The following is a 23611-nucleotide window of genomic DNA, read 5'->3' on the forward strand; positions in this document are numbered from 1 at the left end:
GTGGTTCATAGTTATACAGATTCTCACTTTTTGGTTCTTCATTACTGAAAGAGATGAGTTTTTCCAAATCAATTATTTGCAGGTATATGTTGGAAAGGGGCCAGTGTCATGCACCAATCTGGCTGCAATGTCCTCATTGCCCAGGTTTTTTGTGAGTGGTGATAATGGGCAATAGTGGCTCTTTTTCACAATCTCAATTTTCTTCTCCTGTGATGCGAGGGAGCTGTCCATTTCTGCTACCTACAGCCTATCTGTGTGACTTCTCATTTGGCTCTGCCTCCTCTGATTTTTCAAAACAGATAGCATCTGGCTGGGTGTGGTGGCTCATGCCTGTAATCCTAGCACTCTGAGAGGCCAAGGCGGGTGGATTGCTGGAGGTCAGGAGTTCGAGACCAGCCTGAGCAAGAGTGAGACCCCCGTCTCTACTAAAAATAGAAAGAAATTAATTGGCCAACTACAAATATATAGAAAAAAATTAGCTGGGCATGGTGGCGCATGCCTGTAGTCCCAGCTACTAGGGAGGCTGAGGCAGAAGGATTGCTTTAGCCCAAAAGTTTGAGGTTGCTGTGAGCTAGGCTAATACCACGGCACTCTGGTCAGGGCAACAGAACCAGACTCTGTCTCTAAATAAATAAATAAAAACAGATAGCATCTGGAAGCACCCCTGCCTGCATATAGACCCTGTGGCAGTGGGGGTTTAGGTTTAGGATTTGCACCTCAGGGAGTGTCCCCTTTACCTTTGCTGGCTCTTGTAGACCTGCAGTCTCTACATCCTCTGTCCCCAGTCTCATAAATTCCCCCTTCTCTGTTATTATTGCTTTGGGAATTTGCAGTTCCTTAGTTCATCAAAGTGGAGTTGATGTTTTGGGGTTTCATACTCATTTTTTGCTTTTGGATGATTTTTAGGAAGAGCTAGAGGAAATGCCAGATGAATGCTATACTATCCACAGCAAAAGTCTATCCTTTAATACTTTCACTGAAACCTTATTTAGTATGTATTTTCAAGCTGTTCTATTTTTTTCCCAAGTTTATGTAAGAACATAAAAAGCCTCCCTTGTAGTTAATGCCCTTATCTCCCACTGTGTCTCTCCTCTCATTCACCAAATATGTATTAAATGCCTTCTACAGACAGGGCACTGCATTTGGTATTAGAATTAGAATGTTAATCAAGATCAATGTTGCTCCTGTTCCCTCCCACGTACAATCTAGGAGAGAGAACTGAGAATTAAATAAGCAACAGGGATTCTCTAAATTCACTATCTGCACTTCCCCACCTTCCATCCACTTTTTGTCTCTCTGCAATCAGGCTTCTGCCCCTCAACTCTGCTGACATTGTTCAGGCAAAGCAACCAGAGAAATTTCTTTTGACAAATCCCTTGGATGATCTATCAGTCTCAACTCACCTTCTTCCCCATGTCACAGGCCACCATTCCTTTCTTGTTGAAATATACTCTAAATTTCTGTGCCCCATCAGGCTCCTTTGCCCTTGTCATCTGTCCTTGACTTCCCCATCTGAACTGTTCTTCCTCAGTAAGAGTTGGTGTTCTCCAGAGCTTTGTCCTTGGAGCAAAGGACCTCTTCCCTTTTCATTATGTGTGTCCTCCCTAAATGACTTCATGCACCCCCACAGGTTAGCCACTCTTCCCATGACAAACAACTCTCAAATCTGGCTTTAGCTCAGACTCCTCTCTTGAGCTCCAGCTTCCTATATCAGCCACATACTAGACATCTTATATCTGATGTCCCTCCCTCAAGTCCAACTAGATAGATATAAAGCTAAATTAATATTTCCAAAATAATTACTAAGCCTGTGCTCCCCAGTCTGGTTTAGCGGCTTTCCCCACATACTGCATCACCCAAAACTAAAGCCAAAAATTTAGCCTAAATCTCTGCCATTTTTTGATACCTTTCAATATATTTTGTCTTCTTCCTCTTCCTCTTCCTCTTCCTTCTTCTCCTCCTCCCCCTCCTCCCCTTCTTCCTCTTCCACTCAGACTGCATTCTCTCCCTCTTACTCTCCCAAAGGAAGAGAAGAACGATCATCGATGGTAAATGGCAGATGCCGTGAAGCAACACTAGGAGCTGGCTTCACGCTCAGAACACTACGCCTCCTCCTCATGGTTTCTGGTGATCTATATTGTTCAGAGAAACTTCTCTAGTAACGAGCTATAGACATGACGCCTGAAAGTATAGTCTTTTGATGTATTTCAAATCTTGCTTCTAACCCCACTCTGACTGCCCTAGTTCAAGCCCTGGTCATCCCAGGCCTGGACGACTGCCATAGCCACTTAGCTGATCTTCCTCATTCTCACTCCCTTCCAGGCAACATTTCCACTAGCACTAGAGTGATCTTCCTAAAATGCAAATTTAATAACAGTAGAGTCCTATTTAGCTTAATATTTTCTCTCTTCCTCTGGATAAAATACAAACTCAATGCAATCTCTAAAACCTTGCATGATCTGACCTCTGCCTGCCGCCCCTCTCTTCCCTGCAATATACCCTATGTGCTATTGCCCTTAATTACTCTTTCTCATATCTACCGTGACAGTTCAACCCTGTGCCACCCAACACACTCCTTTCTGCAATACACTTCCTGGAATATTTCTTTTCCTAGAATATACTTTCTCCATGTTTCCACTTAATGAATTATTCTATAAGATTCAACTCAGTAGCTCCCTCTCCACTGAAACCTTGCCCACCCCCAAGCCCACTCTGCAACATTGTCTCCTCTGAGCTCCTGTTTGATGTCCCAGAGAGGTGCACCTAAGAGCCTCTGTCCCATTGTGTTTGAATTCAGCATTTATTCGCCTTTGACTAGGCTGAGAGCTCCTTGAGGACAGGATAGAGTCCTACTCATCATTGTATCCTTAGTATGCTACAAAGAGCCTGGCCCTTGAATGCTTGTGAATAAATGAAGGAACAAGTGAATGAGCAAACTGTCATGTGATCACAATGTGGGGAACAATACACACTTGTCAGTGAGGAAAGGCATTTTGTAACCTTTTGCTATTGCTTCTCTCTGGTTATTAAGTGTTCTGTATCAGATCTTTTCTGAGGTATTAAAAGTTAAATCAATTTCCAGGAAAACATGACTGCTGATATAAAATATGTCGTGAAGGGACTATTTTTCCTCCTAATACATTCCAATCATATGAAATGGAAAAGTACACCCACCACATATGTATAAAGTTGTCAGCTAGCGGCTCATGCCCTTATGTTTCTGCAGCCCTTATTTGCAGGCTAGTAACTGAGTATGTTGGCCAGGGATCAGTCCGTGCACGAAATTGGCGTGCTCTCTGCAGTGCAAGGAGTCATCTCCCTCGCTACCGGGTCAGGCCCAGCTCTGACACACACCAGACAAGAAGGAGCCAAGAGGGACTGGGCCAATCTGGCCACACATGAAGAAGGGTGCTCCATTTAGGCAAGGGGTCACCATAGAGCAAGGACAAAGTACTATAAAAGACAGCTGTTGGACTCTAGGAGTGTCATGATAAAGCCAAGGGGGGAGCAGGCCATATACTTAAGGAGTCCATAGGTGTTAAGAAATATCGATAAGATGTATATCATGTTCTATGATGGAAGCCCCACGTGAGGGCAAAGGCAGAAGCCAAAGGCCATGGGCAGAGGTCAAGGTACAGGTTCAACCTGGACCCCAGGGAAAAGGCAGAGAAGAGTAGCAGCAGCAGTTTCCTGAAGAGCAGCACTATCTCCTACACTAAGAGATAATGGCAATATAGTACTGATCCTGGCATTTTTGCTGTGTATAGATAAAGACTGTGTACTGGACATTTTTGGGTTTTGGGTGCCCAGAACCACTGCCTCATATACTTCTGGTAATAGAACCTATTTTTCCTGTTGAAAGCCCATTCCTTATGGCTTGGGTGAAACTAACCTCACCCCACCCCTGACTCCACGGTGGGCACATGACTCAGACCTGACCTTACATTCCTCCCCCAGGATGCTGGGGTCTCTACGGTGGTTGGTTGTAAGTCCCAGGTGTCTGGCAGCCATGTTGCTGACCTGTCCGAAGAATAAATGGGCAGAGACAAATCCTGGTGAGAGATGCACAGATCAGCAGACTTGGGAACAGCATCAGGGGAAAAAGAAGCACCCCTGGAATTCCTTTTAAAAGAAGTCTGAATTGGGCGTCTGTCACTGGCAGCTGAGGGAGTCCTCCCTCTTTAGGCCAACGTGTGCGCTGTTGAGAGCAGGCAGGGCTTGGCAGATACTTGGGGCTGCATTTGCAGTGTGGACGAAACACCCTATCTGAGAAAGTCTCACCATTATCTGTGTGACCACCAACTTTGATGTTGAGGATTTTTAGTCACTACGTTTATCTTTATTCCATTCCCTTTTTGTTTCTTATCCTTTTCACTCCCACACTCCACCTTCTCAAGAAGGGGAGAGGAAGGGTCGGCTGTGTAGCAACACTGAGACCACTCGAAGCCACCTGTGTGTAGGGTACTAGCAGTCAGCCTCCTCGTAGCCAGGGCTCTCCCATTCAGTGGAGGGCAAGGGACTCCTACACCAGAATTACTTTTGATCTGAGAAGTCCCCGTTGGTGTGATTCTCCCCTGGGGTTTAGTTTCCCCCTGAAACTAAAGCTGGAAATAGAGCTAGGCTTAGTCCTACTCCCAGCAGGATCGCATAATAGTCCCGTAAAATTAGCCCAAAGACATCCCCTGCTGTTTGTTTGTTGCAAAAACAAGTAGAAAGCATTAGATAAAAAGAGTAGTTATTTAAAGGTAAATATCAAGGGAAGGCTGGAAATGTTTGATCTCATATATAGATATAGACTTTGTGTTCCTCAAGTAATTACTTTTAGTTAACTTTTTTCCAAAAGTGCATTGAGATTTGAAGTTAGTAAGAAAGAACAATAGAATTAGGTACTAAAAACAAACAGTCTCTCAGGGGATGGAGTCAAACAAGAGCAAGCCAAAGTCTTGGCCCTACACTAGTTGCAAAAAACAGGCTTCACAAGTTTTGTCCCTTCTGTATCAATCAGACCTTCCCTGCTAACACCAATTAACCCAGAGGGAATAACAAAGTTTGGGTCAAAGCCTTTGATTTTCAGATAAGAGATCGCATCCACTGTCAGAGAAAATTTCAGATGTCCCCATATTTCTTCCTTATAAAACCTCCTCCTAGGTCCGTATTCCAGAAAATTTTGTATCACGTTTCTGCAAGGTACAAATGAATAGCCCTGACGAAGACTGTCAGAGATTTCATTTAAAAACACTATTAAACCAAGAAGGTGGTGGCCAAATTGGAGAGGATGTTTGATCCTCTCCCAATTTTCCACTGCTGCAAAGCAGAGACTGATAGTAAATCATTCTTTATAGTCAGTTCTCCTGTTTTTTAAGAACAAGAAATCATTTTAGAAGGAGTTTCTTCTTTTTTCCCCCTTGAGAGGGCTTCGTAACATCGGCATGCAGCTTGCGAAATAGATGGAGAGAAGGAAACCACATCCAGAAATAATCATCTCCCCGCCACTGTAATGGATTATAATGTTAAAGGGGCCATCAGCTAAATTAGCGTGATGATGTTTCATAAAGAGTTATGTAAATCTTAAGTGGAGGTAATGCTCTTCTCATTATACTTAGGGATGAGAAGGGTGGGCCCCAAGACCTTGCTACAGAAAAGCAGCTTTGCTTCATTTCTTCTTGTGCCACCAAATTTAACAGACAATTTGAATAAAACCGCTGCCTTTTTGTATACGCACATAAACTGAGTTTTATTGCTAACTGGGACACATTGAAAAGCATGAGACTAATGGAGCTAAACTTCTCACGACTGTTCAATCAATTTGCTATCCCTTTATTCATTTATTTTTTGAAAAGCCAAGTTGCATTTTCTCCAGCCCTTACTCAACCTGCAGATAGTAGAAAGTTCTCATTATTGCTTTTAAACTTGCAAATGGGAGTCTTTATCTCAGAGGCCCAATCACCATTTCAAAGAGAATATTTTTATTTTTAAGAGATTCCGTTTTTTAATTGGCTACTTAGAAAGTCTATTTTAGAAAGCATACATACTCACCGGAGTTAACTTGTTCTATATGGTTCAAAAAAGGGCAAATTCTAGCAAAAGGAAAACAAAATGGACATTGGAATGCTATTTTCAGGGATAATAATACTTAACAACTTGGGGGGTGGCGGAAATAGTTCCCCTTTAATATCTCAGTTCGCACTTCGCTGTGTTCGCTGTGCTGGTCGCATTATGCTCAGAAGCAATCAGATGCTTGCAATGATTGCCTTTCAAGCACCACAGAACTAGCTGCAGTAATTTGGTTGTTTTCAGCCATTCTCCAAATAAAAATATTCCTTTAACACAAAGGCTCAGAGCTTACAAGGTTTTTTTTTGGGGGGGGGGTGAGAACTGAGATGCACATTCCCATGTACTCTTACCACCTTGTGCTAAAAATATAGCAGAAGCAAAGACTGAACGTGAGCTGGAACATATTAAAAAGAGTGCTTTCCAACGCTGTGAAATTCCCAGAACAATAACGCACATATAATGTACATGCAATAATCCTGCAGTAAAGACAAAGACAGCCCAGAAAAGAGAGCCCAGCATAAAAGCTTGAGGACTCATACAGTTTAAATAATAACGCAAGATGGCAAAGTGTCTTGTTATACGTGGTATCTTTTTAACTGTAATTCTATACTCCACATGATGTGAAAATCTAAGTTTGAGCCAAGCCGGCTTTTTTTTTTTTCTTTAATCCACCCAGACATTGTGCCCTAGCTATTGAGGAAGCTGAGGAGCGGCAGGAATGAGCGATCAGGTCAGTACCGAATTCTCTATGCACCCAGAGGATCGCTTTTGCCACAGCCTTCGCAAGTTGCTGTTTTTTCTGTGAGCAGAGTCTGCCCCCACGTGGCGAACGTGAGAAACTGCTCCTACATCTCAGAACACCTTCCTTTCACTTCTAGGTCAGCGTTTTTTTGTAGCATCTGGTGCCCTTGGGCCACCATCCTATCTTTAAGCTGCTCTTTATTGCTTCCTTCCCCTCTGTCCTACTTCCCCCCACTGCTTTGCTGCTTCTTCTCTTTCCTTTTGCTTTCTTTCTTTTTCTTCCCCTCTACTTCTTCCCCTCCCCTTTCCTTTCAGAGAATTAATTAGTGGCTCACACCCTCTGTCTGGGGAGAGGGTCTAGACTCTGATTTAAGGAATTCAGACAATAGAGTTTCAATAAATAATTGAAGAATAATCACCTTAAGAAATAATACCATGACAGAAATCACGAGACCTAGATTTCACTGGCCGTGCTCTGTCCCTGGAATAGGATATAGATATGATATGCATAGATCAAAAAATCTGGACATAGCACAGCTTCATAGGGAACCAGGAGGCAGGAAGACAAAACGGGTTCCTCTGTCCTGTCCTCTTCAAAGACAAGCAGTAAGGACACCTACCTACCGATGACCATGCCGATGATCAGCCCTAGCTTCTGCTGAGACTTCCATCACACACAATCTAAGTAATCAAAACACAATGTCATTATGCAAATACAGCCCCGAAAACCTCTTGTTCCCCTTATGGTTCTATTCCAGGCATAGGGTCATCTCTAGGGCCATCCTGGGCAACCAATCCACCCTGGATGTCATTTTCATCATATCTTTTCCCTACATAGAAATCTTCAAAGATGTATTTCTTCATATGTACCTCCAAAGGTATAAATCGTCAAAGGTATATTACCTTCCAAGTCCAAATACACTGTGCAGTCGAGATCTCTGTCTCTGCCTCTCTGTCTCTCACACACACCCCATAGTCTCAACTGACTCAAGTTCTCTACTCCAGCCACATTTCTCTCTGGGGCGTCTCCCAAAGTCCATCTTTTTCTTGCCTCTGTGCTATTTGCATTTGCTACTTGTTAGCCTGGAATAGTCTGACTCAAAACCCACAGCCTTTTATGGAGATTTTATCAGTCTCGAAGCCCCTTTATATTTTTCAAAACCGAAACTGCATTAGTGCACAAAGCCAGACATGTCACCCAGGGAGATGTAAGTTGGGGGCATTTCCACACCCATATGAAAGCCTCATATGGAGATATAATACATATATTTTTATACAACTATAATTTACAGAGCTATTAATCTTCCAAGACAGGAGGTGGGGTGAGGGTAGAAAGGGTGAAGCGTTCATAAACTACCAAGGAAGAATTCAAGTGGTTTATGCTATTGCCAGATCCCGAGATGGAATTACGGCCCCATAACTCAAAGTATGCTGGCTCTTTCCATCCTCTAATGGATGCATTGGAGACTTGGCTTCCTGCTCAATTTCCCTGTAAACTCTGTAGCTTCTGCTCCCTTTCGATCAGACCAGGAAGCCCCCTAACTTCCTCACGTGACACACTATATGAGGAAAATGCAGGAGAACCCATAGCCCCTCACGCTAAAGACTGCACAGGATAGTGGTGGGAAAACCTCTCTTCCATAGCAGCAGATAGAAATGCCATAAAGCACCCACTCATTGCCCCAGATCTGGCACAAAATATTCACAGGTAAGGGAAGAACTAAGTACCACTCAAGTACTCATACCAAATGCCCATTACTTGTCTTCCAGATGAAAATCTAGAACAGTGTTACTCTAAATGTAATCCATGAATCTCTGCATCAGAATCACTTGGCATGAGTATTTGAAAATACAGGTTCCCAGGCTGCGCCCCAGACCTATACTACCAGAATCCTGGGGATAGAGCCTTGGAATATGGACGTGTTATAAGTAATTGAAGTTATTCTTGTCCGTGCTACATTTGAGAACCACTCTTCCAGGTATTCACTCTATTTTCCTTCATTGTGCTAAATGATGTATTCCAAACAGGGCCTATGTCAGACAAAATCATGGAAGAGCTAAAATGTGCCAAAACCCGTTTTGTGGATTCGATGCACTCTGCCCTTGTACCTACTGACCCAAATCTCTAACCTATGCCCCTATGGATGCATCAGTACACTCAGGCTGCCCTCGGCCCCCCTCAGCTCCAGCCTGGACTTATCTTACCTGTGAGTACTATGTGAGCATTTAGACCTTTCCTTCCACCCTCCTGTCCAATAAACTGTATCCGATCAGTGCTCAATTTTCCCAGGATTCTGCTATTCATTACACGACAGCTAACCAAATTAATTTGATGATTAATCCATGCTAAAGGGTTAATGTCAGGACTTCTTACACTTTGGCTGAGTTAAGGGACATGTTCTGGGGGCAGCTGAGGAGGGTCTTGGACTTCTCAATCACAGCAGTTAAGTCTAGCCTGTCTCTACCATTTGCTAGCAGGAATCAAACTCTAAGCACTTTTATTTCTAAAATGGGTTAATAATCCCCCACTTATCCCCAAAGAGTTGAGCTTAAAAGCACTTTAGGAATTGAAAAGTAGTCTATACACAAAATAATGTATTATTTTTCATCTCAACACCAGCTCTGATTCACAGATACCATGGCAATTGTTTTCCTGGTCCTCACTTTCCCAGCAGTAAGCCAAAAATTCTGGTTAAGTCCCTTCCAGCCACATCTATGTTTCAATGTGTCCTGTGGCAAGTGAAGGTGACCAGGGCTCCCGGGGCTGTCCCTGCAGCCCACCTTCTGTGTCCTGCTGGGGATGTGCCTGCCTTGCCTGCCCCGATCCCTTGATGTCTCCCATTCTCCTCACCTCCGTGCTATGACCAAATTGCCCCCCAGATAGTTCTTCCCAGAAGGCTGTTTCTTTTGACGTGAAAAACATCCTGAAGAAGTGACACAAAGCATCCAGATGCTCTGTGAGCAAAACTCACATCCTGTACTCTGCTGGCCCTTGTCCTTGCTTTCTCTGCAGTTTGAGGCCACATTGACACTTGGCTGCCCACTCACGGCTGAAAGCCTCAGACAATGGATGGGTGGTTAGATTGTTTATAGTGAAGTCCGCTCCCCACTAGGCCTGGGTCTCACATGGGTGAAGCAAAGAGATGTAGGGATGGGAAGAGATCTTAAAAATCATGACACCTACTCCTCTAGAGAGATGGACAAGAATCCCAACAGGGCATGTTGTAACATGTTCAAGGAGCTTTTCTAAAACCCGTTTTTCAAAAACACTTGCCCTTTAGGCTGCATCAGGACACTAAAGGGCCCCACGATGGCCTTTGCACATGAACTTCTGGCATACATTTTTTTTTTAGCCTTAGAATTCCCTTGAACTTTGGAAAATGCTAATTGAAATAACAAGGCATATGTTCTTTAGCCCGAGCCAGTGAGAGAAATCTAAGGGCTGGGCAAAGCTGTCAAATAAATATGATGCACAATAACAACAGTGGCCATGTGTAACTAGCCCAGTGAATTTGAAAACCAAATCTGAGAACATTTGGTGGCTTGATTAATTTGCTTTGCCTATCTGCCATCTGTTGTTGTCTCCAGGAGCCCAGGATGGGGAGCCCAGCTCGGTTCTGCTGACTTAGGCCACCTGGAAACTCTCCTTCTGTAGGGAGTGGAGGGTGGGGTCTGCAAAAGAACAAAGGTCTGTGGCCCCTGCTCCTCTGATCCCACCATGTGGCTGGGAAATCGGGTTTTGTATAAGCAGCTCCTCCCATATGCTTCAAAACTACTTTTACATCCTCTACCTCTGTTTAAAACTAGTGTAAGTTCACAGGTTCACCTGATTTATATCTTCCCGTGCTGATGACTGCAGAGAAAAGTGAGGTCACCCGGTGACAATCAGGCAACTGTTTCTTTTGAGCTGAACTGTAGAGTCACATTTGAATTGTGCCCTTTTGGGGGTGGAGCTGAAAGAGTTCACTCTTTTCACAGCAAAGCTTCTCACCAAATGCTGTATTTAAGCTTGTGCTGCCCTAGGTAAGCCCAGCTTTGCTTTCTGAACTGGGCAATGAAAGTATCACTCATCTCTGGCCCTCTCCTCTCCCCAGACCCACACACGTAACTTGCCTCATGCGTTCTTCAACAGAAACACAATGAGTGCTTTGCGTGTGGGGGGCAGTGAGCTAGATGGATAGTGGGAATTCAGAAGAGGAAGCACAGTTCTCAGTCCTCAAGGGGCTCACTGGCTGGTGGGGAAAGATGAATAAATAAAACTATGCTACACATTTAACAGTAGAGGTTTACGCGGGGTACTTGTGGCAAAGATTATAGCTGTCCACCAAAGCGATCCTCTCTTCTTCCCCAGGAACAGAGTCTCAGCATATGGCCAGCTCGACCCCACGCCCCCTCCCCCACCACAGACTCCCTCCCTGGCAACTAAGTGTGGTCATGTGACTAAGTCCTCCCCACCTGGAACATGGGTTAGAAGTGATGTGTGCCACCTCCAGGCCTGGGCCCTAAAACATTCTACACGTGCTCTGCCACATGCTTAGCCCTTGTCATGAGCTGGAACATGACAGGCCTGCAAACTAGCTTCGACCATGTAGGGAAGGAAGGACAGTGCCCTAAGGGGTGGGGAGAAACAGGACGGAGGGAGCCCTGAATGACTGCGCAGAGCCAATGGGCCCTATCCATTCTGGACTGCCCTGGGAATTAGAACAGAGGTCTTTGTTCTTCAAGCCACTGTACTGTTACAATAGGTTAGCATTCACTCTAGTCAGTGCACACACGTGTGGGCTGCAGCACTTTCTGAAATGGGAATAAACAATCTCCATCTAGGATCACACACAAATAATCCCCCCATACTCTTGATTCAGATTCACCCAATGTTACCGTTTTACCATATTTGTTTATCACTCTGTATATGTAAATATAGATATATTTGTGTGTATGTATATCTCCCCTTGAACTGTTTGTGAGAAATTTACAGATATAATAAATACCTGAGTGTGTACCTCTATCAAAAAACAAGCACAAGTCCTTATATAACCATAGTAGAGTTATTAAAATCTGAAAAAGTAACATTGATTCACAGCTATTAGGTAATCCACAGATCTTATTTAATTTTCATCCATTGTTCTCATATCTTTTATAGCAAAAAGGGAAAATTATATTACTCAAGGATCCGATCCAAGATCATATGTCTTCTGTTCTTTTTTAATCTGGAATAATTCTTCAGTATGTCTTTGTCTTTCATGACCTTGACATCTGAAAGAATATAGAATATTTTATAGTTTGTCTCTCAATTTAAGTATGTCCTTATGTTTCCTCAAGATTAGATCCAGGTTATATTCTTGATAGGACAGAAGTAATGCTGTGTTCTTCTCGTTGCACCTTATTAGGTAGCACACAATTTCCATTTGTCCCATCAACTAGTGATGTTAGATTTGATCACTTGGTAAAGGTGCCAGATTCATCCACTATAGTTACTGTTTTTCCCTATGTAATAAAAAGTACCTTGTAGAGAGAAAATGAAAGTTTAAAAAAAAGTCATTGCTCCTAAGCAATTCTGAAATCTAGGGGGGCAAATTCCATTAGTCTTCGAGGCCGAGGAAAAATCCTCTTGGCCTGAGGCTTTGCTCTTGGAGTTATTTTTGCTTTTTCTTGAAGGGTATCATGTGTTTGCAGATGAGTAGTTTCACTAGCTTGCTTCCTACCTGTAGAATTTTGGGAATCCTATAAGCTTCCTTCATATGATCCTGTCTCTGTCCCTTTCAATCCAAGCTGGCAGTGTTTTTGCTTCATAGAACATTCTCAAAAACCTTGTGGGTCTCCTGCGTATGTCTTAGAGAGTCATATCATTAGACAAAAGGGTCCTTACAGATCTTTCCAAGATAACTCCATCTCTATTTCTGGTTTCTACCTAGACAGCTTATGGGATCCATGAGTCATGTCTAATCTCTCAAAGAGCCCTCTGTGTGACTGAATGCTCTGGCCTTTTGATCCTTCTAAGGCACTAGCAAAAAGTTGTCCAACCACACCCGTGGCTTTCTCTTCAGGGCACAATTTCTTCACAGCAAATCTCCTAATTTTAGCATTTTTTTGAAATATGGGTTGGCTGAGAACTTCCCAAATTATAAAGTCCTGGTTCCTTTTAGCTTAACAGTTCTTCCTTTAATCCCTGTTTCCTTCCACGTTTTACTGTAAGCATCAGGAAGAAACAAGGCTACATCTTTAACGCTTTGCTTTTAACACTAAGCTTTCTGCTACCATGTAACGAGAATCACCTTTCAGTTTCCAATAACATGTCCTTCATTTCCTTTTGAGCCCTCATCAGCAGTGCTTCTAGCATCCATATCTCTACCGATGGTCTGTTCATAACAATTTATGTATTCTCAAAAATATTAACTATATAGGTTTTTCCTCTACCATGCCCCCCAATTCCTCCTGAGCCCTCACAGGCAAAGTCTTTAATGTCGATATTTCTATTATACTTACAGTCTATTCAAGGCAATCTACGCTTTTTCTATCATGTTCCTCAAAATGCATCTTGCTTCTACTTATTACACATTTCAAAGCCCATCAAAAAGTACCATTTTTAGGTATTTGTTACAGCAGCATGCCACATTCAGTAACAAAATCTGTATTAGTAATAAATTACCACAAATCTGTAGTGGCTTAAAGCAATACAAATTTATTATCTTAAAAGTTCTGGCCAGAAATCTAAAATGGGTCCACAGGACTGCATTCTTTTTGGAGGCTTTAGGGGAGAATCTGTTTCCTTACCTTTTCTGGCTTCTAGAGGCCTCTCATGGCCCTTGGCTTATGGCTCCTTCCTCCGTCTTTGAAGCATCTTCTCTCCTCCCTGACCTCTGCTTCCATCCTTACATCTTCACTCTCATTTCTGACTCTCCTCCTTCCTCTTACTGGCCCCTTGTGATTATACTGGACCTATCCAGATAACCCAGTATGATCTCCCCATAACAATATCCTTAACTTAATCCCATCTGCAAAGTCCCTTTTACCGTGTAAAATAACATACTGATAGGTTCTGGGGATTAGGATGTGGACATTTTGGGGTGGTCATTATTCCATCTACCACAGCCAGGATGTAGTCTAAGGTCAGTCTGTTACCCATACAGACCCACACAAAAGAGCTTAGACTAATTCATTGGTCCTTGGTGCTATTGCCAGGAATTACAGGGGGCAACAGGGCAAAAGTAGCCCCCACCTGGAATGGTGAGACATTTCATGGCCCATTTTCCTCCACACACAAACATATAGTCAGAAGGAGTCCTTGGCAGTACTGTCTAAGGAAAGGGTGATGACTAAATTCAGCCCATTGTGCTGCAGTTGGTCTTCCAGAATTGCCAGTTGGGTTGGATAGTTGCTGCCACCCAGTGGACACCACCAGATGTCACCGTAGCTGAACCATCAGTGAACTAAGCCCAGGGTTATAGATAAGCCTCCTTGAATCAAAGGCCCCACTGAGCCAGCAGCTTTGCTTAGGCAGTAGAGTGGGGGGCTAAAGTTTCTCCCAGAGAGATGACTACCACTTTTTCATGTAAAACTCAGTGGCATCTCAGATGCCACTAGAGCTGCACTTTTAAATATATCATTTCCATTTGACAAAGAAAGGCTTGTTGGACCCTTCCCACCTTGTTTTTCTGAGTCCAAATTGACCCATTCCAAATTGAGAATATTCAGCCTGAGAGTCACAGGCTCCTACTCATAAGAGTCTCAGTTTCAACAATAGCTTAGCAGCAGGTTAATAATTGCTTTTGGGGGGGGGGAAGGAAGGGGGGGATGAGTACTTGGTGGCTGTGTCAGAAAGGGGGAGCCATTGTACTGAATAATGCCCCCCCCCCAATGCTCTGGTTGTCTTCATGCCCTTAAGGAAAAGCTGAGATCCCCCTTTCCCACTCTGGGTTTATAAATTGCCTCTGCTGGATCTGCCAGGCAGTACAAGCAGTAGTCCCTGAACAGGAAAATCCCCTCTGACATTCATGGACATTCACAAGCATATAAAACATCTTTACCAATTATACATTCAGCAGTGGAAACCACTACAGGACACTGAATTAGCCCAGAAGCCCCACCCAGTAGGCCACATTAGCTTTCCTTCCCTGCTTCCCCACTTCCAACTGTGTCCAAAGACTCACAAGTTGAATTGAGGCACCAAGGAACCTACGTGAGCACACATCAAGGTCTACAGCAACAGTCTCCAGACTATGTGCTTCCCCAGCTGAAAGGGCAAGGCGTAAATGCTAGCAGGGAGATGAGGCTATGGTGAGACAGCAGGAGTGGCAGGAAGGAGATGTAATCTTCTGACCCCTCGCCCCAGGATCAGTACCTAAGCCTCAGTACTACTACCTCCTGATACACCTCCTGGTGTCCAGCGAGCACCAGGATCCAGGGTCCCCTTTTGTTCTGCTGCAGCTCCACCATGCTGTGCAGGGGGCCTTTGGAGACCTCTTTACCTACTGCCCATCCTTTCACTGGCCAAGCTGAGATGTGGGCGGTCTGTGTACATGACTGCAGCACCTCTGTGCTATTAAGTGAGGCTCTGTGTTCACTTTTCCTGCTCGTGGTTTAATGGATGCTTGCAGCTCATCTAAACCAATGTTTCTGGATCATGAAAAGCACTATATAAACAACAAGATCCTTGTTGCTGACACCAGTTGTTTGGCTTTGGAGACCCCTAACTCTATCGCCACAGATACATTTCCTATCCACTGTGACAAGGGAATTTGCTCACCTGTTGTCCTGATAACATTTCTGCCTCTGCCCACCAGGAAGAAAGAATGAGCAACCAGAAACAATCAAGTGCCATTAGGTGGCTTGTTTAGTCCTACCTTTTGCAGCTCAACCTCTAAGCACTAATTCAACTCAAGTTTATCAACAGATAGGGCAGTGAGAAACCCTTCCTCCACCCCTGTCTTCCACACACGTATCCCTCCCCCTACCACCTGGACAAGAGCATGAACCACCAGATCCCAGGGAATTTTCTCATCTCTCAGAACCTGATTTACAGAGTCATTGTTCTTCCTCTTCCAGAAAGCCCTGTCTCCATCAGCATCCCATCCTTGTCACCAAAACGGTCAGAACTGAAATTTTATTTTACCCTACTTTTATAAGCTATTAAGGTAACCTATTACTGTTTTATGGATGCTTGCAGAAAACACAAGACACTTGGGGCAGAGACAACAGACTTGATTACTCACAGCACAGCAAGCATCATGAGCATCAGTATGTTTATACTGGCTCCCCTTGTCCCCAAGTCCCATGAGGGCAACATGGAAGGCCCAGATGAATACCTGGGTATGTGGTGTGTTGTATTATAGGAGAAAAACATTGAACTTCAAGAATCCACTGCTTTTGCCGGGCATGGTGGTGCATGCCTGTAGTCCCAGCTACTCGGGAGGCTGAGGCAACAGGATTGCTTGAGCCCAGGAGTTTGAGGTTGCTGTGAGCTAGGCTGACGCCATGGCACTCACTCTAGCCTGGGCAACAAAGCAAGACTCTGTCTCAAAAAAAAAGAATCCACTGCTTTTATAACACGCAGTGAGCAAGCCTGTTCTTTGTCTCATATTTCAAAGTTCCTCCCTGCAGATACAACCCTGAGAAACAGCATGGGTAAAGAGAGGTCAGGGAACATTCTTGGCATATCCAGTAAGACATGTAGAAGTATAAAAGACCTATGAAAGAGTCTCTCCCAATAGTACAAGGCTTCTGGGAAAAAATAGTAACTGTAAAAAGCCTACCTTAAAGCATTTGCCAATTTCCTGGTTTAAACAGTCCTAGCATGGCTGACTTGAAGCTACCACTATATCACTAAACCCAGAGTTGGGAAGAGATGTGCACACACACCAGCTCAACCAACCTTGTTAATTCTTGCTTAAATCAATAATTACTGTGATTGTTGTCCCTGATTTTAAAATGCTGTCTGAATCTTTTGTTAAATGTGCACATGCATAATCTCACATACAATTACTTAACCTATTTTCAAAATGTATCCCTGCACAACTTTCCAAATATCTATTATCATCTTTTTGTAGTTTGCTTACATGTGAGTACAAGAACAGTCCTCCTCTGAGAATCCCAAAACAATTTTTAGATAACTTTGGAGGGGAAATCTTGGGTTATAGTTATGGATAAAAAACAACCCAGAAAATCAAAATATTAATAACTGGGATGTGATAGACCCAACTTCTGGCTAGTAGTCAATCCCTCTTGCTTTTTTCTGCATCTTTAGTAAACCATTAAACCCATGTGTGTAAATATCTCACTCTGTGGTCATTTTCTACATTATGTGGCTTTCATTTTCTTCAAAGTATTTATCACTCTCTTAAATTTCATGGGTTTTGTTTTAGTTTTTGTTTGTTTCTGTGTTTTTCTTAACTTATTCATTGATTGTCTCACTGCCTTTAGAATGCAAAAACAAAAATTTTGTCTATCTTGTTTACCTCTTTTATCCCCAGTACCTAGAACAACAGTGCCTAGTACGTGGAAGATACTCAGTAAGTATAAAGAAATGAATGCTGATTCTACCTCATTATGTTGCCTCTACATTTTTGGATAGTAGGCATGGCAGATGGCAATCAAGATAGCAAATAGAAGCTGTAAATTTTTCCTCTTATAATTAAAATTTGATTGGGTTTCAGGACATCTGATATCCTGATGCTGCCACTCATACAGTGTGTAAAATCAGAGAAGTCATTAAACCATCCTATGCCTCAGTTTTTCCCATCTAACATGTGCGAGTATCTCTGAGAATGGCTTCAGTTTTCATTGTTGACTCTGGGACCAGGCAGTGCTGGGTACATGCCAATGAGTCTCTGCCTCATTCTGATGACATCCTTCTTTCTGGAGGGTAGTGGTAGAGTAGAGATGAATAGCTATAGTCTTGCACATCTGTCAGCTATTGGAGAAATTCAGAAATTCTAAACATTCTTTCAAGGCAATTTCTCAACTTCTCTTCAATCGGGATTTAAACCATCACTCTGACAAGTTTCCCGAACTTCAGCGGTGATTCATCCATTTTCTCACCTATGAAATGGAGCTAACTAACACCTACATTGCAGGGTTCTGCTGATAATTAGATAACCTAAATCAGTGGTTCTCAAAGTGGGGTGCCTGGAACAGCAGCAGGGGCATCACCTGCCAGCTGTTTAGCAGTGAAAATCCTTGGGCCCCAACCCAGACCTACTGCAGCAGAAGCTCTGAAGTTGCCCGTACCCATCTGTGTTTCAACAAGTCTTCCAGGTGATTCTGATGCCTACTAGAATCTGAGAACTGCGGACAGATGAAACCACCTAACACTTGGTGAGCCCTTAAATGTTTGCTTTTTTATTTTTTTATTCAGATTCATTAGCCACTCAGACCCATCCCAGCTGAGCTGCAGAGAGTGATTTATCCTCACCCCACTTGGCAGAGGTGAACCATGGGTGGGAGACTTGGGAGTAGACCCTGCTCCAAAACCCAAGAGTAAATGCTCACTTTGACTGCTGTTCCTCTTCTCCACTATGTTCACAATTTGACTAAATGTTACCTCCATGTTTATATTTTTCCTTCTCTTATATCTTTTCATTTGTCAAAGAGTTGTCTCAATAGACCATTTTGTGCATACCTGAGTAGCTAGCTGGTGTCTACACAATCACATTCTAAGGAGGCCAGCAACGCTCGGGGCGCCCGGCTTCAGAATCAACCCACCCCGGCTCACGCCATCCAGGTAGCACTGGACAAGTCAGTCTTGGTGGAGCCTGTGTTTTTCAAATACAAAATGGAGTTAATAACAATAAAAGCCTCCATTTTTTTAGTGACTCCTATGTGCCAGGCACTGTGCTAGGTATTTTACATTTGGTATACGTTGTCTCATTCACACCAAAACAATGAATTATCTTTTTTTCTTTAAATATATCTTATTTAAATGCTTCTAACATCTTCAACATGGTGTTGCAACATTCAGGGCCTATCTTATCTTTTGTCATTGTAATAAAATGATAGTAAAGACATTTTGTGGGAAAAGAGGACTTAATTAATAACTGGCTTTTCAGCGAACTCTGTTTGAGTGACTCAATTCCATTAAGTGAGCTACATCATTTGGAAAAATGGGGTTAATTTTGCTGCAGGTTTAAAGAAAGTGGAAATAACTTCTAAATAGTGTTGGGTTGTATCTGTTCTTTGTGGTAGAAGGTTCTGAGTTCATACTTAATTGAAAAAGCAAGTCACTGTTGAATTTTGAAAATCCTGGAAGAGTTTTTAAAGTAATTTAATGTAGCATTTTATGGTAGCTTTTGTAGTTTGAAATTTGCGATGAATATCAAGGGATGTATATGCCTTCTGATCCCTCAGATTTAATCAGACTTCTCACTTGCTTGCTTGCATAATGGTTTATGGTACCTTTGATGATTTGCAGCCAACCTAGCACTTTTAATAATTTACTGTAAAAGCATTTAATTTTTAATGGACAGAATGGGTTAGAGGTAACTTTTGCATTGGTAAGTGCTCTCCTGAAGAGTGGGAAAAAGAAACAGTATATTTAAATTCCAAACATTATTGCAAAGCCTGCGTCTTTTATTACCAAAATCAAATGCATAATTGAAGAACATACCTAATCCAAAATTATTGTTCATGCTTTATTTAACCATAAGATAGCATTGCTTTCATGATGCTATCATGAGATCACTTTTTCAAATTCTCATTTTTTTTCTTATCTTCCATACTGTTCTCAATATTTTGCACTGCTAGAAAAAGCATACCTGCCACATTTTGTTCCGTTTTGTTAATCAAGAAAAGCCCAACAAAAGAATGGTTGGTAACGTCTGGTACATAAAAGAACTATCATTTTATATCCATTGTCCTTCAAAGTTTTTCTAAAGATCTCCATAGAATGTACATACCTAGGAATGATTTCACAACTAGTCTTAAAAATATCAGAGTTTCCATGTGGAAAGAAAAATGGGAAGATGCCAGGATAAATATATTTTTTAAGACTTGATGGAGGACAAAACATATCTTGCCTTCAGAGGCACATAAAACAAAAAAATGTTGCAATCACCAAATAATTCCTTTTTCAGATATGCCATATGTAAAAATAAGAATAGCTTTGCAGAACTGCTTTCTGGGGAATCAACTAACAACCTACAGCCCTGGAAAGTTCTCTACTCTTCTAACATTCCACAGCTGACTGTCCCCAAGCTTACCCTGAAATGGGCTGCAGGGAGAACTCTGATCACCAAGGGTTGAAGTCTGTGCGCTCTGTTTCTGGAACACTGTGGGAATTCAGACGTCAGAGCAGTTGTTTGAGAATGTGAAACTCATTCTCTTTGTTTTGGCTTTCAAATAGTCTTGAGTCTAAACCCTGCTCCAGAGAATTGCTCCCAGGAACTCTTGGTACATAGCCAAGAAGTTTGTGCCCTATCAAAATTACCCCATCTAAAGATAAAAGTTTAAAGATCCAATCACCATTTCCATGCTTGATTTCCTGAAGTGAATCTGCAGGTGCAAAAATTAACTGGTTAACAAGGGCTCTATCTACTGCCTACAATCTATTGACTTCATGGTAAGGGTTGTGTATAACAATTCCTTTCTCTATTAATCAGGTTTTCATCTCCACCCCAGCTAATGAACTGACACTTCTAGAGCTAGTCAATTGTCCCCTAGATTTGAGGAAGCAAGAATTGCCCCCAAGCAATTGCTTGTCAATTCAACAATTCTGAACTGATGAGTTCAGGGGCACTTGAATCGGATGACCTTTGCTAGTCACATTCCACACACATCTCTTTTCCCCAGCTCTCTCAAATTCTTTATCTCACATCACTAACTTGGACTTTTGGAGGTAGAGAGCCCTTGGAGATTATCCAGCAATCCACAAATTTTTTGCACAAAGAAATGAAGAAATGATGAGCTAGATAACTTGCCCAAGGTTACTCAGAAGCTAGAAACTACATGCAGACTCCCTGATTTCTATACTGAAGCTTGTCCCATTACTTCACATAGTCTCCCTCTCCTCATATCTATCTTCTTCTCTCCCCTTCCGTCCTCAATTACTGTCATCCTTTTGCCTTCATGTTAGGCCTTCCCATGGTGGCATGGGTATCCTGAGTGTCACTTGGCTGCAGTGGTAGCCCTCATTGCTAAAAAATTATGGGGTGGGGGCAAGGAAGGGAGGAAATAATAGGTGCTCCTGACCCTAAGCTAACAACTTTTCTAGGTTAACTCTTTTTTTCCCTCCTCCTCCTCTTGCAGTTAGGTATCCTATATCTTCTTATTTTACTTTCTGACAACACTGCTGACTCAAAGAGCTGACTTAACCCTACCTAATTTGCCAACCTAGTCTCTAAGACAGAAACATAATTAAATTTCTGGGCATATTAATTTCTCCTAATGTCCTTACTAGGTTATGAGTTTGTGAATCATCTTCAAAAGAGAACAAGGAAATGTAGAAAAGGCTGTTATAAATGTAGCCTTCTAGCTAAGCCCCCATCTCGGCCTGGGTCCTTACATTCTCCCAAATTTATGCCAGTCAAATACAGGAAGTGCTATATGCCAAAGTGTTAACACTGGTCATTACAGGGGCATAGAACTGGAGTGTGGCAGAGCTAGGGAGGGAGATTATTATCTTTATTTTAGCACATCTTTTAAAAGATTTTTTTAAATGAAGGAAGGGTGAAAGGGAAGGAGAAAGAAAAAGAGGAAGGAAAAGAGTAAGAAAAACATACCCACTCACAATAAAAGTTGTAAGCCTGAAATCTAGAATATATCAGACAAAAATTTAAGTATTATAAATAAAAAGGATAAAAGCATAATATGGTCAAATCTATAATTCTATAAATCTATAATGCTAGGAATGCTTAATAAAAGGTAAAAGGGTCTATAAATTCCATTTTTTTCCTTAGCAGTTAAACTAAGGAAAGTTCTGAGTTATGGACTAATAGTAAGTATAGATAAAAATGTCTCTGCTGTGAAGAGGTGCTAGAATTTTTTATATATACCACTTATGTCTATACAAGGTGGAAAACAGACTGAATAACAGTCAATCTTGTATTTCTGGCCGACTAAATGATTAACCATTTCACATCAGAGTCTATCTCAATCCAATCAACTATATGGAAATTAGTCACTATAATGGAAAAAGTACTTAACTCAAAAGGGTTCATTCATTAATCACATATCAACACACCAGAAAGATAATCTTTCTGCTTAACCTCCCACACTCTACTTATTTATTTATTCATTCCTGCAGCAGGTATCTGTTGAGCTCTTTCAATGTTCCAGGCACTCTATAGGGTACTAATAATAAAACATACTCCTTAATAAAGGTCATAGATTAGAAGGAGAAAATTAAAAATAATAAATTAGTTAATGATCTGAAAATTAAGATAGATTTGCTTAAAAATGCTTTGGGGGTAGGAGGCAAAAGGGAAAGACTGCACATCTATTCTAGGGTAGAAATCTTCACAGAGAAAGTAACATCTGAGCCAGGATTCAAAGGATGAATAGGAGTTCACCACCAAGTTTCCAATGAAAATCGAACCCTGAAAATGGCAAAGAGGCCAAGTTTATGAATACCTTCATTAGGCCAGCATTTCCCAATTGTTTATAGATCTTACTTGAAAAAAAGGACTCCTCGGTCAAAAGAAAGTTTAGGAAAGGCTAGATTCCACAACATTAAACAGTTTTCTTTACAGCAAGACTTCTCAGAACCTTTACATCTCACATATGCCAACCAAATACATGACATGATAACCTAAAGTTAGCTCTGGTTACACCATGGGTGCAGAATTGGAGTGGAGTGGAGATGGTGCACACTATTAATCTAGAAAAGAGACATAGTACGCAGTGATTCCCAGACTTAAGGAAAGCTCCCCCTTTCTTGATAGAAGTTGAGGATCTACTTTTCTGTGTATATACTTTATATCTGCATTTGTGGTCTATATTCATGAATTTATTTTCATGCATGTTTTGGACAAAGATAATAAAAAGTGATTGTATGTTCCACTAATCAATATTGGAGCGAGTCCCTCTTGAAAAAAAGTAGGAGGCAAGTCTTATTTCTTCATACTAATAACAGCACTGCAATCATTCTTATTCCAAAAAGGTTGTCATTGCCTTACAGGACTCTAAAGAGGATATGTCACCATTTGTTTGGTTTTCAGTGTTACAAGAAGACTAGAAAACACAGAGTAAGGTGCTGAACAATGCACATACACACAATTGGCGACCGTATACTAGATAACTATAACAAATACCAACACAGAAAGTACTATTCTTCTTTGTATAATGATAAAAAAATAGATTAGTAATCAATTCATCCCTCCAAACCCACTTCATGTATGTGAAATTGTATGTGTTAAATTATGCTTTTTTCCCCCATCTATGAAAAAAGTACAATTTAAGTATATTTTAAAGAGTGCTAAATATTAATAAAAAGTAAGAGGGGAAATTCAGATGGCCTAGATTACAGAGGAAAAGACGAATGACTCAGTCAGTCACTATTCCTATGAACAGAACTTCAGAAACTGCAGATAAAGAAAGGCTTCAGATCTGTTAGATGACGCTATTTAAAACATGTGCTACCTGAATAATAGGCTGGAAAAGATCTATTCTATTGATGAAAGGAGATTTAGATCTATGACTTACATTATCATGATGAATCCTCTATTAATATTAAAGTTCTATCCATCATATTGGAAATTTCCCCATAGAGTTTTTAACATGTCCCTGGTGGCTGCCTTAATATATAAATCATTGCCATTCTGAGAGGCCAGCACAGAATCTCTGCTTATAACTTTTTCTACATCACATCTTTTTTCCATTTTATTTCTGT

At 41.8% G+C, this 23611-nt stretch overlaps 1 non-coding gene across 1 annotated transcript; it reads right to left on the reverse strand.

Moving 5' to 3' along the window:
• Nucleotides 1-1985: 1985 nt before the first annotated feature.
• LOC142873098 (small nucleolar RNA U3) lies at nucleotides 1986-2197 on the reverse strand. Its single transcript, XR_012921155.1, has one exon. It is a non-coding gene; the product is annotated as a small nucleolar RNA U3 (small nucleolar RNA).
• Between the last annotated feature and the right edge of the window lie 21414 nt (nucleotides 2198-23611).

This window comes from Microcebus murinus, chromosome 9, assembly GCF_040939455.1.
Source record: "Microcebus murinus isolate Inina chromosome 9, M.murinus_Inina_mat1.0, whole genome shotgun sequence".
NCBI lineage: Eukaryota > Metazoa > Chordata > Mammalia > Primates > Cheirogaleidae > Microcebus > Microcebus murinus.